We start from the raw sequence: 12,258 nt of genomic DNA on the forward strand, positions 1-12,258 counted from the left end.
CATACACACACACACATTTTACAAAACCCAATTCAATCCCCAAAGCATTACATATGTCAGTGTGGTGAGGTGGCTGGACTGCTGGATTAGGACCTGGGAGACCAGGGTCTAATCCCCACTCAGCCATGAAGCATTAAAACCTTTGGAAAGGCTTCGTCTCCTGATCTTTGTTCTCCGGCAACTGGGAGTCAGGACACTGCAGTCTTGATATTCCTGAAAAGCAAGGGATTCTCGTGACTTAGCAGGCCACGCCTTGCCTTTAAAAAGTTGGCAGGAGAGGCAGGGAGGCTTGTTGAGACATCTTCGTTATTTTGGTCCGTTTCCGAACTTTTTGCCCTGCTCCTGAACTCATGAATTGTGACACCCAAGTCCTGTGTCGGCTGCAGAGCATGTACCTCTATAAATGTATGTCTTTCATGCTTCCAAGTACAGTGGTACCTCTAGCTGCGTACCGCTCTTGTTACAGACTTTCAGCTTACGAACACGGCAAACCCAGAAGTGTTTACTTCTGGGTTCGCCACATGCTCATGTGCAGAAGCGATCTGCGTGCTTCGCCCATGTGCAGAAGCGATCTGCGTGCTTCGCCCATGTGCAGAAGTGATCTGTGCACTTTGTGCATGTGCAGAAACGCTTGAATGCACTGCGCACATGCGCAGAAGAGGTGCTCTAGTTGCAGACTTTTCGGGGTGCAAACGGCACCCCGAAACTGATTAAGTCTGCAACCAGAGGTACCACTGTAAGAGCCTCTCTCTGCAGGGGCATAGGAAGGGGGTGTCGACATGGAGAGGTCCAGGAGGCCAGCTGCCAAGTCTCAGCTGTGCCACCTCCATTCATCAACCCGTACTCCGACGTAAATCAGTGACCCGGACTACAAAAGCCAGGACACGCTATAAGCAGAGTGTACTGCACACACAGAATAGGCGTGAGGCTTGTGAAGTCATACTTTAACTACAGATTTATTAAACATAAATCAGAACAAAGAAACATGTCGTCTCTCTCTCGTGTCGTCTCCGAGAGAACAGCAAAAGCCAAAGCCATACACAAACAGAAGTTCCCAGCAAGCTGTGCTGGAATGTAAACAGACATGTGACATACAGCAATCTAATGCCTGTTCCTTAAGGTGGAATGGAAATGTCAATGGGGGGGGGGTGCGGACCACCCTGAGTGTCATCCTGAAGGGGGTTGACATTCGGCATGGGGCCCCCGGCTCACGACTCCCCCAAGCCCAGCGAGTGGCAAAGCGGCAAGTGGCAAAGCAGCTGCTGCAACTCTCCGCCTTCCCCTGGTTTGCTGTAGGCTTGGGAGACACAGGGGGGCCCCAAATGTCACCGCCCTTCAGTCTGAAGGGGGGATGACATTTGCCACCCCCCCCGGTGCTGAGATCGGCCCCTGGGGAGGATTGCGCAGCCGCGCTGATTGTCCCCGTGGGCAGATCACCCTGCCGCCAGGTGCCAGAGCACCCAGCTACGCTACTGACTCTCTGCATATTATTTTTGTTTCACCGCACGGAGAGAGGGGTGCTAGAATCAGAATCGCGCAGGACGGAACCCGACAATTGTTCAAAACGTTTCAATCCAGGATCTCAGTCTGCATTCTGGGTAAGGACCCAGGCTAGACCCTTCACCCTTGCCCCCAAAATGTGCTGTAAAAGCATACGCCCCCGGCACGCCAGCCTCTTTCAGATTAAAAAAACACTATTATTTTAGGAAGATCAGTTGCTTCCTCGTATAAACATGAAGCTGTTTGTGTGCCTCTTGATCGGCGGTGGGTGAGCAGGAGAGTCATGGAGAAAACCCGATAGGGAAGGCGATGCGTCACGGCCCGTCTGTCGGGGTAATCTGCTAATATGAGACACAAAGTCCTTCGCAAGCCTTACGCAGATGAAAGGAAAGATATCAGTGCTGGGGGAGAGAGAGAGCAAAGCAGCAGCAGAGCTGGCAAAGCTCATGCACAGTATGAATAGGGAACGCAGCTCCCCGCGAGGGAGAGCCTTTTGTTAGCTAATTGGACCTGAGTCTGCTCAGACTGAAGACTAAAGCAGGTGCGATGGCATATAGATTTCCTTTACGCCGGCTCAGGTGGCCTTGCTGTGAGGTGCGGATAGTGGCGTCATTGTGGCAGGGAGTGGGGGCGAACAGGAAGATCTCCTGCACAGGCCCTGCGTCATGGAATGGAAGCTGTATATCTGCAAATCGTATGCTGAACCCGGAGGCGGATGGGGCTGATTGAGACTGATAGGGAGGAAGGCAAAGAGGCGAAGACTTGCTGTACATTTCTGGCCTCAGTCCAATATACCTGAAGGAGCGTCTCCACCCCCATCATCCAGCCTGGACACTGAGGTCCAGCGCCGAGGGCCTTCTGGTGGTTCCCTCCCTGGGAGGAGCCAAGTTACAGGGAACCAGGCAGAGGGCCTTCTCGGTGGTGGCACCCACCCTGTGGAACACCCTCCCACCAGATGTCAAAGAGAAGAACATCTACCGGACTTTTAGAAGACATCTGAAGGCAGCCCTGTTTAGGGAAGCTTTTAATGTTTAATGGGACGCGGGTGGCGCTGTGGGTTAAACCACAGAGCCTAGGACTTGCCGATCAGAAGGTTGGCAGTTCGATTCCCTGTGACAGGGTGAGCTCCCGTTGCTCGGTCCCTGCTCCTGCCAACCTAGCAGTTCAAAAGCACGTCAAAGTGCAAGTAGATAAATAGGTACCGCTCTGGTGGGAAGGTAAATGGCGTTTCCGCGCGCTGCTCTGGTTCGCCAGTCATGCTGGCCACGTGACCCGGAAGCTGTACGCCAGCTCCCTCGGCCAATAAAGCGAGATGAGCGCCGCAACCCCAGAGCAGCTCACGGAAACGCCGTTTACCTTCCCGCCGGAGTGGTACCTATTTATCTACTTGCACTTTGACGTGCTTTCGAACTGCTAGGTTGGCAGCAGCAGCTCTCCAGGAATTCAGGCAAGGGATATTCTTAGCCTTACCCGGAGATGCCAGGATTTGAACCTGGGACCTTCTGCATGCACAGGAGATGCCGTTCTGCTGAGCTGTGGGAGATTTCCGGGATTTCTTTTCCTCTTGAACCAAAGAGGCTTCTCAGTCCTTCCGCCCGGCGCGGCTGCCTGATCCCCAGCTCTCCAGCTCCCTCGTTAAAGAATATTAACAGCACTGCAGTGAGACACAGCCATAAGCCATTTTTACGGGCATTTTCTGCAGGCTGCTTTGCTCTCCCCTTAACAGGCAATTAACCCAGTTTTAAAGAGTTGGTGTCTCTGTCAGGAAGGAATCCCGCTCAGGCTGCTCCTCATCCCCTCTAGGCTGCAGCACCTATGGTGGCAGGATGGTGAAGGGTCTTTTCAGATGTAGGTAGTCTTGGCGGCGAGACTGCAATCTTTGCGGTCTCAGGTGGCAGTATCAGGCCTTGGGCGGAATCCTTTAGTCTATCTTCCTCTTTGCAGTGGCGATACCAGGGTTCCCCGTTAAAGGGGTTTCTGAAGGGAGGTTTTGACCGTACGCCGAGAGGTCATCATTGCTCTCCCCTGCGGCGGTGGCATAACGGGGGCGGCTATCTCTGCTTGAACATATGTTCTCCAGAGCCGGCCCATCCCCCCCCCCCACTGGATAACCCTGATGCTCCCTAGGTCCCCGGCTGGGCACTGGGGAGGGAGAACGCCCAGTGCCTGAGCCAAGATCTACCCACATTTGAAATTTAATAAAGTTGTGGCCAATTTAATCCCATAGCACGTTGTCTTGAGTCGTTATTCCACATGACGGGGGGGGGGTCGCCCGGGATCTGGGGGACTCCGCCTGTCCACGCAAAGGAATCCAGCTCAGGTTGCTTCCCATCCCCTCTAGGCTCTAGCACCTATGGTTGCGGGGAGCATCATTCAGGCATCTCAGTGCTCCATCCATCACTCGCATCGCAAGCCGAAAGACCAGCCGTGCCGAACGGAGGTGGAAGCAAAGGCCATAAACTCAGAACTCACAATTCGCCAGCAAAGAGCAACACGCCAGGTTTTATTCCTAGCAAAAGCATCACTTTTGGGTAGCAAGTCCTCCCCATAATTAGAGTCTAAGTAGCTCTAAGTCTCCACCTTCATCCTTCATCAACCTGGTGCCTTCCAGATTGGACTACAACTCCCATCAGCCCCAGCTTCATACAGTTGCGCCTTAGCCAGGCCTCACTTGGAGTCCTGTGTCCAGTTCTGGGCACCACAATTCAAGAAGGATATTGACAAGCTGGAAGGTGTGCAGAGGAGGGCAACCAAGATGATCAAAGGTCTGGAAGCCAAGCCTTATGAGGAATGGTTGAAGGAGTATGTTTAGCCTGGAAAAGAGGAGACTGAGAGGATATATGAGAGTCATCTTCAAATATCTCAAGGGCTGTCACATGGAAGAGGGTGCAAGCTTGTTTTCTCCTGCTCTGGAGGGTAGAACTCGAAGCCATGGCTTCAAGTTGCAAGAAGGAGATTCCGACTCAACATCAGGAAAAACTTTCTGACAGCAAGAGCTGTTCAATAGTGGAACAGACTCTCTTGGGAGATGGTGTTCTCTCATTCCTTGGAGGTTTCTAGTCAGAGGTTGGGCGGCTATCTGCCAGGGATTTCGTGCTGTTTAGTCGTTTAGTCATGTCCGACTCTTCATGACCCCCTGGACCAGAGCACGCCAGGCCCTCCTGTCTTCCACTGCCTCCCGCGGTTGGGTCAAACTCATGCTGGTCGCTTCGAGAACACTGTCCCACCATCTCGTCCTCTGTCGTCCCCTTCTCCTTGTGCCCTCCATCTTTCCCAAAATCAGGGTCTTTTCCAGGAAGTCTTCTCTTCTCATGAGGAGGCCAAAGTATTGGAGCCTCAGCTTCAGGATCTGTCCTTCCAGTGAACATTCAGGGCTTGTTTTCTTCAGAATGGAGAGGTTTGATCTTCTTACAGTCCATGGGACTTTCAAGAATCTCCTCCAACACCATAATTCAAAAGCATCAGTTCTTCGGCGATCAGCCTTCTTTATGGTCCAGCTCTCGCTTCCATACATCACTACTGGGAAAAACAGAGCTTTAACTATATGGATTATTTACCCCTCATTCCTGCATTGCAGGGGGTTGGACTGGATGACCCCCGGGGTCCCTTCCAACTCTCCAGTTCTATGATTTGAAGGTAAGAGAGCCTGGTGTGCAATCAGAGAAAAGTGGCAAGTAACCGTATCCCGCCAGATAAACAACCATTAAGATTTAATTCAAAATCCAACAGGAAGAGAGGGGAGGGAGACAGCAAAGCACACCAGTCAGGACAGAGCGCAACGATTAACTGCTTAGGGATACTGGATAAGTGGGTGAGATGCAGAATTGGTGGCGTTTGTGACTCGTTAAGACTAATAGATTTATTCAGGAGTAGTAATTAGGGGCTACAGGCATTTCATAACTTACATTTTTGCATCTTCTATTTTACATAAAGAAATGAATTAAATACATAAACATATAATCCCTTTTGACTTCCCTCCCGCCCCCCCCCCCCCCAGTTTTGGATCTTAATGTAATGATTTTCCCCTTTATTGGAAGAAAACCATAGAATGAAAGCTTTGCATGCAGAAGGTCCCAGGAGCAAATCTTGGTATTTTCAGTTTTTTTTAAAAAACGCCCTTTTTTCAAAAGGAGCAACTGAACATGAAAGACCTCTTGACTGAGACCCTAGAGGGCTGCTGCCAGCCAGAGTAGGCTCCACTGGACTGAATGGCCCAGGTGGGCCATAGCTTAGTGGTACAGCCTTAGCCTCTGCCAGAGGACCACAGATCACTGATAAAGCATCTGCGCTGTATGCAAAACGTCCCAGATTCAACTCCCAGCATCTCCTGACACTTCTGCCAGTCAGTGTAGACAATACTGAGCTAGATGGACCAAGGGTATTTGCATAGCTGTCAACTTACAGATTTGAAAATAAGGGACCAGCAGCCAAAATAAGGGATTTTAGTCAACCACTTAAAAGGGACCAGATAATTTTGGAGAGCAGCGCCGGTTTTTAGCCCTTCGTTTCCAGAGGTTGCCGCTCAAGACACCAGCTGATGAAACACTGCAATTAAAGAACTACAAGCAGCAACCACTTTTCGCGCAAAACGAAGTCCAAGCTACGAAGATGCTGCTGCAGTTCTGTATCTTTTCTCTCGTGTTCCATCTGCAGCTTATTGACATCATCAATAAGGGACAGCAGCGGGGCATGGCGCTGGGATAAGGGACTGTCCCTCCAAATAAGGGACGCTTGACAGCTATGGTATTAGGCACCTTCCTCTGTACACCCTGTGGTTGGGTGCAGAAACCACTCACCATCACTGCCTCACAGAAGGCTTTCCTCCAGGGATATATATTTTGGCTATATCCTGGAAATCTGTTCCAGGCAGAAGCAGAACTTGGGCAGTTTATTCAGCAGATGTCCGTGCAGTGCAGACAGGATCAATAAACACTTCTCATTACAAGTCTCAGTACTTTGATTTAACAAGAAACCGATAACCAGATGCTCAAGCTGCTTTCTGAAGTGCACATATCTTCCTCTGCTTCACCTCCCAGCTCCGCCCAATATACTCTACTCTTTTTCCCTCACCCACATGGCACAGGGCAGAGCGAAGCCTCTCCTGCAAAAAACCGCTAAGCTGGACATTCCCTTTGCTTTCTGGGCACCGGGGAGGCATTCATTTGCCTCATCCCCCAATGTAATAAGGATTTTTGCCACTGAATTCTGCTACGTTAATGAAGTACCGGAACTAACAATCTTGGTATACTTGGTATATAATATCCTGCCTGCCTGCGAACCTTCCACCCCATTACCAATTTATAATAATACGATCTTTGGACTTTTGGTCAGCTTTAACCCAGTGATTTCTGTCATCTCCTTAAACACCCTTTGCCAGAAAACACCCTTCCTATATTAATAATAATTTTTAAAAAGTCCAGTAGCACCTTATAGAACAGGCATAGGCAAACCTGGCCCTCCAGATATTTTCGAGACTACAATTCCCATCATCCCTGACCACCGGTCCTGTTAGCTAGGGATGATGGGAGTCGTAGTCCCAAAACATCTGGAGGGCCAAGTTTGCCTATGCCTGTTACAGTATAGACCAACTAAGTTTGTTCTGGTATAAGCTTTCGTGTGCATGCACACTTCTTCATAGACAGAAGATTCCAGGATCTGAAGAAGTCTGCATGCACACGAAAGTTTATACCAGAACAAACTTAGTTAGTATAAACCAGGGGTCAGCAAACTTTTTCAGCAGGGGGCCGGTCCACTGTCCCTCAGACCTTGTGGGGGGGCTGGACTATATTTTTTTTAAAAAAATAATTATAATGGTATGGGGTTGCTCGTGCGTAAGTTGCCGCCTCTCCTGGCTATGTTGCCTTGTTAAACCTTTCTGTCTGGACAGCCCTTCAATTTGTGGCTGCCTCAGTCGCTAGCAGTATCCGTCAGTGGGCGTTTCTTAAACCTTTTCCAACATAAAAGTTGTTTGACACCCAGTCTCCTCCTACTTTCTCTGCGCGGAAGTCTTCTGCGCAGGGAGGGCGTGGGTAGCGGAGGACCAGTGTTCTCCCCGCTGGTGTCCGGCGAAGAGTCTGGGAGCCCTCTCGCCGATTCCCCAATCTGCCCCTCCTTATTCCTGGTGTTGCACTGAATTGCTTCCCCATCTGCTGAGCTGCCTCTCTCCCTGCTGGGCCCTTCTCCAGCATCATTAGAGAGCCTTCCCTCCACCTCTAGCTCCGATGTCAGTTCCCTGACAATAATGAACGGATTCCTATGCCCCACAAATAACCCAGAGATGCATTTTAAATAAAACACCAGGCAGGCCCCACAAATAACCCAGAGATGCATTTTAAATAAAAGGACGCATTCTACTCATGTAAAAACATGCTGATTCCCGTACCGTCTGCGGGCCAGATTTAGAAGGCGATTGGGCTAGATCCTGCCCCTGGACATTAGTTTGCCTACCCATGGTCTATAAGGTGCTACTGGACAATTTTTTTATTTTTATTTCGACTGTGTCGGACCAACACAGCTACCTACCTGTTCCTATATTAAGTTCAAGTGAATCTGCATTGCATGTCTATGCTAACCAGCAGTGGATCTCCATGGATTAAGGCGGGGAGTCCTTCCTAGTCCTATTTGGAGATACCAGACTTTGATCCTGGGACCTTGTGCATGCAGATGTTCTAACACTGAGCTCCGGCCCTTCCCCAGAACTGTTATTTTTCTTGAAATGAATTCAAAATGCATTTTTTAAAATAAATAAAAATAAAAATAAAGAAAGAACAAGGAAGCCCACCCCCTTCTCCTTTCCAGGAGGCCCAGTCTGGATGCGATGATTAGCATGACTGATGAAGATGGCTACCCTGTGATGTACTTAATGGCATATCGTCTTCTGTCTGTCTGTACCGCTGCTGTTGCCATGACTACGTCCATCCCGCGTGATGCCTTGATGCATTGTCCTGGTGTTGAAAAACAAACAACAGCCCGTGACTGTTGTTTTGCAAGCCTTCTGAATAATGCCCTTCCCCTGGAAATATTCCGCAAAACACCAAAATAGATGGCTTACAAAGAAACACATTTCAAAAGATTTGCCTCTTAAGGAGAAGGAAGCAAATGTCAAGCACATCTTACACCTTCCCGGATGCTGAAGTGGCAGGGATGAATGCCCACAGAGACAGTGAAATTAAAACCCGAGCAAAGGTTGCAGGTGGCATCTTGATGGAGTTAGGCAATGGGTCTTCTTGGTTTCTAAGAAGAGTCTCTTGGATCAGGCCAGTGAGCCCATCTAGTCCAGCCTCCTCTTCTCACAGTGGCCAACCAGATGTTTGTAGGAAACCAGTGAAATAAAAAATTTAAGGTCATATATATATATATATATATATATATATACATATATGTGTATGTGTGTGTGTGTATGTATATATATATATATATATATATATATAATATTCATAAATGTACCAACCAAGCGCATACACAGATGTGTGGATCACATGTCTGGAACAGCACAGGACCATTTTCAAATGTTTTCTCTGCAAGGAGGGAGGAAGTGGGGGAGCCTCCCATTGTCTTTTCGTTCACAAATCCCACTTTAAGGGTATGTCTGTGTATGAATAGGGTGAGCCTGTGACCTGGCTCAGGAACTAAGTATTTGTCATTACAAAAGACTGGCCAGGCTCCCCAGGGTATCCAATCAAGTAAGCATTAACAGGTAACCTGCCAGACAGGAGGTAAACAACGCACTCAGATTTCTGTTGTAGACCGCCTCTTCTGTGATGTAGATATGATGTGTCGGGGTGGTGGTCTTGAGCTACACCCCTTCTGTGATGTAGGCTGGATGTTTCTGTTGGTTTGCAAGCCCCCTCCACAGAGGCTGGCCCCTCTCACTGTCCTCGGAGCTTGCTTACCGGTAACCTCCTCTGGCTGATATCCAGACAGACCAGGGAGATTTTGATAGGCGACATTTTCCCAAGCGTGGGTAAAATGCACAACCCCTCCCTCCTGCTTCCGCAGGGGAAAGAAAATAAGTCAGAAATCTATTTACGTGATGTTTATTTCTGACATTACAGCCTAGAGAAAAACACGTCCTTTCAGTTCAGTTCTTCTAGCAAGTCTGACAAACTTCCTGAACATGCGCAAACGGAAGGTTTCAAGTTACACTCTTCACAAAGACTTATCCAGCCTGTGAACGTCCTGGGAAACTCTTCTTTCCCACAGATAGGCGAATCATGTGATGTCAACAATCTGGCTGTCTGCAGCGGTGATGTTTCCATATACTGGGGGTGGTCTTGGACTCCAAGGCGGGCAATTCAAAATGTCTATATAAGGGCGGGCACACCTTTGTTCTGGGTCCTCCTCCTTTCCTGTGTGAGAGGGGAGCACCCTGTTGCAACAGGGTGGTGAGTGAGGACTCTGTTGCAACAGATCAACAAAGATCAGGCTCACGAGCTGCTTTGCTTCTCAATATTTTCTGGTTGGCCTCTGTTCTTTTCTCCGACCGATGGAGAACCTACAAAGGACTCTGTAAGGGCTCTTGTGTCCCCCATAAGGGAATAAGAGCAGCTTTATGTTTATCACACCAGCAAGCAAAAACTGAGCTCAAGAGCAACATTCTCCCCTCCTGAGGTTTATAGCAACTGGGACTCAAAAGCATTCCTGCCTCCAACTGGGGAGGCAGCGATGAGCCGTCATGAGGCATCAGATCAAGTTCTGCATTTTAAAATGAGCTTAAAAAATATATATTTGCAAATGTTTGTATGTTTTATGCCAGGCATAAACCAGCTGGCTGTGTACTCTGGCAGTTGTTTATCTTCTTGATCAAGGGCCCCCCTGATCTATAGCAGTACCTCAAAGTTGTAAAAGGAAATTACAGGCTGGGGGCAAAGGTTACAGTGACCCTACATATTACAGAATACAATCAAGCTGCAAAAACACTAATTAAGAGTTAGTAAATAGTAAGTTTTATTGTTTAACAGAAAATAATACTAGGTGCCTCCCATTAGACTTGAGCCATATTTTCATAAGGTTAAAGGGCAAGAGCTAATAGGAACAGCAGCTGGCTTGAAAGGAGGGTGTAAATTTAAGGGGTTGCTTTTGGAAACTGTTTTTACTAAGTTCCTTTCCTTCTAAAAAGCTATATATGTTAATGTATGAAATATATCGGCTTAATGTAATTATGCAAAGGATTTAGAAAGTAAGAAATGTTAGATTCTTATGTTAGATTCTTATTTCATTGATGGTGTGTGAGAAGATGAACCCAAGATCTCTGTTTAAGATAAAAATTAAAACCATGAGCCATCTGTTTTAGCCATCTGTTTTGGAGTGAAGGGGTAATAGGGCAATAGGGCAATAGGGCAAAGATGATCTGGTAATTAAGGTGCCTTGTCGAGGCAAATGTAAGATATATGGCTACTTATCTGCCATTTATGGATAGAAGGAAATATAGCTCTTTGTCTCCCATAAAAGGTAATAGGAAATGGGTGTATCTTTTATGATTGGTTCTAGCAAACAGCCAATAGGAATTTCAACCAGGCTGATTGGACAGAGGCAGCCAAAGGAGGAGCAAGGGGGCTGGGCTGAGGAAATATAAGCGCTGGCCATCAGGGCTGGAGTGGGCAGAGCTTTGGTAACCATATACCACTGTGTCTCTCATTTATTTGTCTGACAAATAAATTATTATTTTAATTTCTCTATTGCTGCGTTGAATATTTCATTCCAGCTAAGCGTTAACCACAAGCAGGGTGCTACAGTCACAGCTAGTAGACATTGGTCACCGTCCCCTTCTCCTTCTACATTGTGCTGGGCCTGGGGGTAACCCGTGAAACACGGTCCAGGACCAGAGCAGAATCCAAAGGTTCCTCTGGGAGTCAGTCCGACAGGGCCAAGGCAGGAAACCAGGCAAGGACAGGCACAGGATCTCAGGCAGGATCTAGCATACAGCAACGTTGCCCCTGCAACCTGGGGTGGGGTCCAACAGCCTTTTATCTTTGTCGGGGTAACGGCCAGTCCTGATCCCCCGGCCACTCACCTCCCTGTCTCGCCCAAAGGCGAGCACTCCTCCTGCGAGTACTCAGGTCTCTCCTTCTCTCAGACCTCAGTCTCTGCAGCTCAGGAGACGTTGGTGGGTTACTAGACCCAGGGGCCTCCTCAGCCTCCCCTGACCCAACCTGTAGTGGAGCAGCTGTAAGTGATGGCCCAGCTGGAGGCAACGAGGTCATCCCCGCATCTGGAGCCAGGGCAGGCTCAGGCCCCTGACTCGGCCCAGCTGGTGTTTGTTGCAGGGGAACCTGTGCAGACTGGGACTCTTCAGGATCAGGCCCCAGACTAGGTTCAGATGATGCCAGAAGCAGAGGATCCGGTGCCCTCCACATATTTTGGAACACAATCTGTGCTGATGGGAGTTGCCGTCCAAAACCTCTGGCGGGCACCAAGATGGGGAAACAGTGCTGGTTTGGTCCACATCTTCTGCTCTGCTGTGCAACGCTGAGACGTAGGAATAGGAAAATGGACAAGTGGGGCCTGGACCAGTCTCCACTGGTGACCACATCTATTGCCTCTGACTCATTGATCTTCTCTTGCCTTAGTCAGTATCTAGCACTGACCCACAAGTTTGCAGACTGATGGCTGGAGACAGCCGGATGGGTTCGATGGACCTTTGGCTTGACCCAGCAGGGCAAATTTTAATGGCCCACCCCAAAGGAATTTTGCCCTTCTGTTCTTGCAGCCGAATATGACGGTTTTGAAAAGCTATTTTTATTTCACCAGACAAGAAAA

The sequence above is a fragment of the Podarcis pityusensis genome, assembly GCF_964106645.2.
Source record: "Podarcis pityusensis genome assembly, chromosome: 3".
Taxonomy (NCBI): Eukaryota; Metazoa; Chordata; class Lepidosauria; order Squamata; family Lacertidae; genus Podarcis; species Podarcis pityusensis.